We start from the raw sequence: 6,599 nt of genomic DNA, 5'->3' as shown, positions 1-6,599 counted from the left end.
TATACCTACCAATTACAAAATCGAACTCGAAAATTATTACCTTAAAAATTTATTACAGCAAAGCCCGACAGAAAACCTAGGAGCCTCCATTTTAAAACCCCATTATCCCGAACTGTGTGTACATATGTATATACTTACGTACATTAGGGTAGTCCCTAAATGTAGGGAGCACATTTTTACATTAGATTTTCTTAACTCCTACGTCGATGCTGCTATAGTCGAAGATATCACATATAAATTTTGGTCCCGTTTGGAGACGGTTGAGGCGTGTCATACAGGGGGCAAATTACAGGTACCTCTATAGAGACACAAAAAATTAAAATAATTTTTTTTTCGTCTAATACCCAAAATTGATGCTTGATGCATTGTCGAAGATATCACACATAAATTTACGTGTCGCACAGGGGGCAAAGATCAGATTACCCTATGACGACGTCTTAACCGAATTCAATCGGGACTAAAATTTATATGTAATATCATCGTTTTTCGTTGTACCGATTTTGGGCATTTGATGAAAAAACATATTTTTAATTTTTTGAGTTCTTAGAGGCATCTGGTCTTTGACCCCTTTGCGACACGCCTTAATCGACTCCAATCGGGACCAAAATTTATATGTGATATCTTCGACTATGGTAGTATCGATTTTGGGTATTAGATAAAAAAAAATTATTTTAGGTTTTTGAGTCTCCATAGAGGAATCTGAACTTTGGTCCCTGTGCGACACGCCTTAACCGTCTCCAATCAGGACCAAAATTTATATGTATGTGATGAAGGGGTGAGACTGGAAAAAATCGTTAATTTGATTTCTGAGACCCACTCTTATGTACATATGTTTGTATATAGGAGTGTTCTATACCGAAAAAAAATTAACCCCTATTTTTTCTTGGAAAATCGATACTTTTCGATTGGGAAACTTTTTCTCTTAAGAAGACCTTCAGTACTAGTACCCAATGGCCTATTTAACCATTTTTAATATTAACTATTACTAAACCCCTCAAAAAACGCATATACAAATTTAAGAGTACCGTTAAGTTCTTTATGGTCGGATCTAAATTAAATTAGTATGTGACCACCTTACCTTTAAAACAAGAAATAATTATCGAAATCGGTTAATGTGTTTCAAAATTATGTTGTAACAAACATAACAATAAAAAAATATTCCGACGAATTGATTACCTTCTCCTATTTTGAAGTCGTTTAAAAACAGGAATATACTTTTATCGGTATAGAACAATCCTAAGGTGTGAGAGCATTAAAATTCCGACTTTACTTTTTCACGTGCATTTTTGGACTACCGTAATGTATACACATTTGTATGTATCAGTCGCATTCAGATAAAACAACTGATCCCGAATTAGGCGATTTTCTCTTTAAAGCAGTATTTCATTGGGTTACCAACTAACACTAAGGTGTAGTTTAAGATACCCTTTTAATAGAAAGTTATTAAAAAATATAAAATATTGTAAGTGGAACTTATTAATTTTTATTTCAAAGTCAACCCTTCTAAAGTCATTTAGGTTGTTTTATCAAAGTGCCAGAGATTTGTACATACACGTGTGTAGGTTGAAGCGCATCTTTTCCTTACCAAAATATTTTCTCCAGCAGCATAGACAATTTTGTCTTTGCATTTTTACCTACTTTGTTCTAAGCGCTCTAAAACTAATTTGATTGCTCTTAGTTTTTTTATATGCTTTGCTTTATTGGGTGCAGCTTGCAAATACATACGAATAGTTTTTTTTTTTGCAACCGGCATTCACAATAATAGCTGAGACCTGCAACCCAACAAGCAAATAAGTTTAATATATGTACATATCTTCCTACTTCCACATATAGATACATATTTCAAACATCATCTTCAAAAGAGGCGCAACTAAATAAAAAATGTATGTAGAATTTTTTGCATAAATCAAATTGTATGATTATCTACAATTAATGCAAATATTTTTTCCCCGTAATTTTATTCTCTAACTGTAAAACTACTGTTGTACAAGTCTGTACAATTGTACAAATCGTGTGATCCCTGCCTAATGCATTAATAAATCTCCCATTCGATTGTGATGAAGTTTTGTTGGTATTGATGTACTTTAAAAGCTGTGTAAGTTTGTTCTTATCCGCTAGATGCCGCTGAGATCAAGTTACTGGTAAAAATCGTATTTTCGGAACTTATTAAGCTCAGATGGATAGAGAAATTTTGGAAAAGGGGAACTGTTAAGTGACATCAGCAGATAATCATGGGCCGAAGGGTTACCAGGACATAAAAGCTCGATTCGGTTTTATTCTGACAGATCCAAGTTTGACGATAGAGTAGACTGAAGAGTATACACTTGGCAACTCGGGTTGACTTGCACTTGACGCCCTTACGATCAAATGATAGCGAACTGCTGCAAATCTCTCAATGTGGTGGCAGAGCAGTTCGCTTGCTGATGATGTCAAACGGGCTTGCAAAAAAGGCTACTTTCGCACCACTTTCCCTGAATTCAAAAGGTTAAGCACGTTGCTCGCTTCCGACAAGCTTATGATAGAGAGTTTTTCTTAAGAGAAGCACGTACGAAGTGGAAATACTCTATTTTTATGTAGATGTTTTATGTGGATATCAGAAAATCGAAAGAGCTTATTAGTCCGAACTTAATGAAAACGACGAGCTACAGACCACAGCTGTCAAATTATTTTTCCATGTATTCTTATATAGATATGTAATTATTTTGGCGACGACAGGGCTATGCGACGACTGTGGTTGTGGCTAGATTAGATCTATTTTTATTTTCTCCGCGACTCAAACTCATACAAATTCATGATGTCGCTGCCGCGTTCAAAAAAATCATGTCGCCGTCGACAAAGAGTTTAGATAATGAAGATAACAATTTGGAAGCTGTGGCCCGTAGCTCGTCGTTTTCAGTGTGTTCAGCACTTATCTTGTTACATTTACATCCCATATTCTTTTAGGGAGATACGAAGAACGATTGCAAGTGCCCCCACAATTACTTTGTAAAAGCTGCCTTGATGTAGACGAGCCAGAAGTTGTCAAGCATTTCCTACTACGTATGTATGTGAATGTCCTACATTATAAAGATCATGACACATACTTGTCGTCAAATGAGGTAGAAAGCTTCAGAAAAGGCTTTAGTGTGATTCTTAAGAGCCTATCTGTCTGTTCTTTGGTCATATATTAGATACCAGTCTCGTCATTGACAAAAGAGGGGTAAATTGTGTCAAGCTCAGAAAGATAGAAAGATTAGTGCACGAGTATGTCAGAGCAAGAAGCACTGCGACCTGAAAGGTCTTTAGTATCTCTAAAGAAAGTCCCTAACCCAGTATCCTTCTCTAATGAATCATAAAAGGGCCTTGGGACTCTTAAGTAATTTTATATGTCTAGCCAGGGCTGGACAGTCACAAAGAAAGTATGTGTTCGGAAATTGTATCGTCATCAAGGCAGATCTAGCATTCCGACTCTCCGATGACACCTATGCGGTGCATACGAAAACGTAGTTGGTTGTGGCCCGTTAGGTACCCGGAGCCACAACTAATAAAATTTTAGCCTGATGTTATTTCTGTTCAACTGAATAAAATCCGGTCTATTGAAAGGGTAGCCAAAGAGTTTGGCCTGCCTATGGCACCCCACCGCCTTCCAGTACTTGCTGCATTCAAAGTGCACCCACTCAACAATTATGGTTCTCTAAGACGACCAACTAAGGCCACATAATCGTTACGGTACCAAGAAGGCAGTTAAGGATCCTTCTCGCGCCAGCTCGTCAGGGACTTCGTTGCCTTCGGTCCCACAGTGGCCTGGCACCCAGCAACAGGGTTACTGTATTATTTGCTGCCAGAATTTGAAGCCTGCTACAGCAGTCTTTAGCAAGCTTGGATTTCATCATACTGTTTGAGTGAGGCCGGATCTCTGCTTGTCTATCTGAAAAGATAACTAGAAAAAGGCGCCCTTCAAACCATCTTCAATGTTAAATTGACGCAGGTTACAGTTGTCAAAACTTGGTGACGGGGTCCATGGACACATGTACTTGTTCTGTTATTCATCCTCGAACCGGATCAAGGTTTACCGTTTGCTTAATCTTCGCGATCTGGCGTTTTGTAAAATACGGCAAATTCTTAAAACCTCTGCAAAAAAAGCGCACCCACTCCATGGATTACCCTGCAGCAAATCAAACTGGTTCAGAACTTGCGCTGAACTAGCCTGAAAAGGGACGGTACTGGTTCTTCATCTATCCCAACTCAATGCTTGCAACTGTATTTTTTAACATTGCGATGTCCTACGAAGTGACAATTGTCGCCCTCTGCAGAACTTTTGAACTTGTTCTGAGCTGACTCTGGCTTAGATGGTTCTGATACAGTTCATATAACAACAGTTCTTAGATAGTTCAAAAAGGGTCACCTCCGGGCTAGAAAAAATGTGGTTAGTTTTGAGCTGGTTCTAATAAGTATAGTATGGAGCCTTTTCTTTAAATAAGCACGCATACAATTTTGTAAATAAAAATACTTCATTATATGTTTCAAGAGCTATTTGTTTTGAACTAATTTACTTTTTGACGCAAACTGTGCTTTAAATTTAGGAACATAAAGTGTCAACTATTCCTTTATTTTCTAAAACCGTTATTCTTAAAAATAATTTATATTTGTTACGTATAATGGGTATTTCTGGGATACCTATAATTAAAAATCTGAACTAAGTCGTGTCAAAAAATGAGAAAAACGGTGATATATTGAATGATTATTCGTGATAACTCAGCGTTAAATTGCATTAAATTTATTGAAATGTAATACATAGACTTTCCGGCATCTCATAAGAAATATAGAATTTTGAATATTCACAATAGTTTTCATGCTAAATATTTTTCGTAAATTTTTTATTAAGGATGGCTCATAAGTATTATAACATAAACAAATAAATTCACGTTTCTAACTGTGTTGGAAATTTAGCAGAATTCTAGAAACTGTTATAAAAACTTCAATATTTTAAATCAGAGTTTATAAGTATGCAGTTCTATAGCCCATTAAATTTTAGTATAATTAATCGCGCTGATTTTTTATAACTCTTTTTACGCACGCTCTTGAAGGCATTCTCCTATTTAAATATTTTCGTTTAAGATGCAAGATTACACTTTACTACACTAAAATTTTATGGGCTACAAAACAGAATACTCGAAATATTTATAAAAAATATCTGATTAAAGATTTGAAATTTTGAAGACAGTTTTTAGAGTTCTATAAGTTTGCAGCACAGTTAGGAATTTGAATTTAAATGGTTTATGGAGTATGAGACATAGTACTTAAATAAAAACTAAACGAAAAATATTGAAAATGAAGAACATTGGAAATTAAAAAAAAATCAATGCATAACTACACATTTCGGGGGCTTAGTGATACATTTACGTATGTACATTATCGTTCATATGAATAGCACTCCCATTTCAAAGTGAGATTGTTTACCACTTTTGCAAATTTTTTTACATCTGATTAAAAGGTCAAACATTTTGACGAAAAATCGTTAAATTTAACTTTGTTTTGTATAAAGTTTTAAAACACGGTTTATATGATTTTATTCGTATTTTATACATACGTACGTAGATATGTATAAAAATGACATTAATGTACCAATAACGACTTTTTTGGAAATATTTGAGCAGTTGCCCCATAAACTATGTAGAGAATTACATATTAAATAAACGAAAACAGTTTGTTATTACTTTTAGGGTCTAAGAAAATCGAAAAAATATAGTATATTACATTTGTGCATCTTTTGTCAGCTTTCACATGACCAGGATGAGTAACATTGATGACAGCGCAACTAGCAACACATGAGTTTCAACCGTCCAACTCTGCATCCCTTTTTCAGTAGTTCAGAGACAGTTCTGAAATTTGTAGGGCGGAACTAGCGCTTTGCCAGACTGTCCCTAAATTTTGCTGCAGGGTTACCTACAAGTATGCAACTACCACGTTCGGTCGTTGACTGGGTTGCAGTGCAAATTACCATTGTTGCATGAACAAAGACGCGTATAACACAAGACACGAAACCGGTAAGTTTGGTACACTCTTTGTTTGGGGTTTCTTGCCACCAAAGAGCGTGCATTGCGCCGCCACGATTCTGTGAGAACAGGTTTTAAGCCGAAAGTGTGAGGTGCCTGCAACGACGACGACAACTGCCACTCTTCCTACTCTCTTTTATTGTGCGCACGTGTATGGGTATGTGTGTGTTTGTGTTTCTGTTTGTGTTTGTGTTTGTGTTTGTGTGTGAGTTAAAGCAAGAGTGTATTCTGCATTTTGTTTTTATCACATTCGGCGGGAGCGCGCGCACCTTCGTATTTTTTATATGCCATTACAAATATTCGAAAAACTTATATGTATGTATTGCTCTGTACATGTGAATTACCATTATATTTTTATATATTTTCCTCTGTTGCCTTGGCTCGTCTTTTTTACATTTTCATTATATTTAAGCGTAACGTCGTGTTGTCGTGAGCAGCGTAAGTGTTAAAGCAAAATAATAAAAATTTCATATTTTAGTTTTAAAATTATTGTCGGTGTGTGCGGTCGGTCCGTTTGTCGATCGGACGTCGTTTGATAGAACAAGTTATTTGCTTGTATGTATG

The 6,599-nt window shown here is 35.9% G+C and overlaps 1 protein-coding gene across 2 annotated transcripts in view; it reads left to right on the top strand.

Annotated features, from left to right (window-relative positions):
• Positions 1–6,599, top strand: part of LOC118740795 (myb-like protein Y) — a 68,587-nt gene that overhangs the window by 52,311 nt on the left and 9,677 nt on the right. The gene's annotated exons all lie outside the window — the stretch shown is intronic.

Source organism: Rhagoletis pomonella, unplaced genomic scaffold (genome assembly GCF_013731165.1).
Source record: "Rhagoletis pomonella isolate Grant_MI unplaced genomic scaffold, Rhpom_1.0 Rhpom_scaffold_00001, whole genome shotgun sequence".
Lineage (NCBI taxonomy): Eukaryota > Metazoa > Arthropoda > Insecta > Diptera > Tephritidae > Rhagoletis > Rhagoletis pomonella.
Note: the sequence above shows the minus strand (reverse complement) of the source record. Positions and strands in the feature narration are given on the sequence as shown.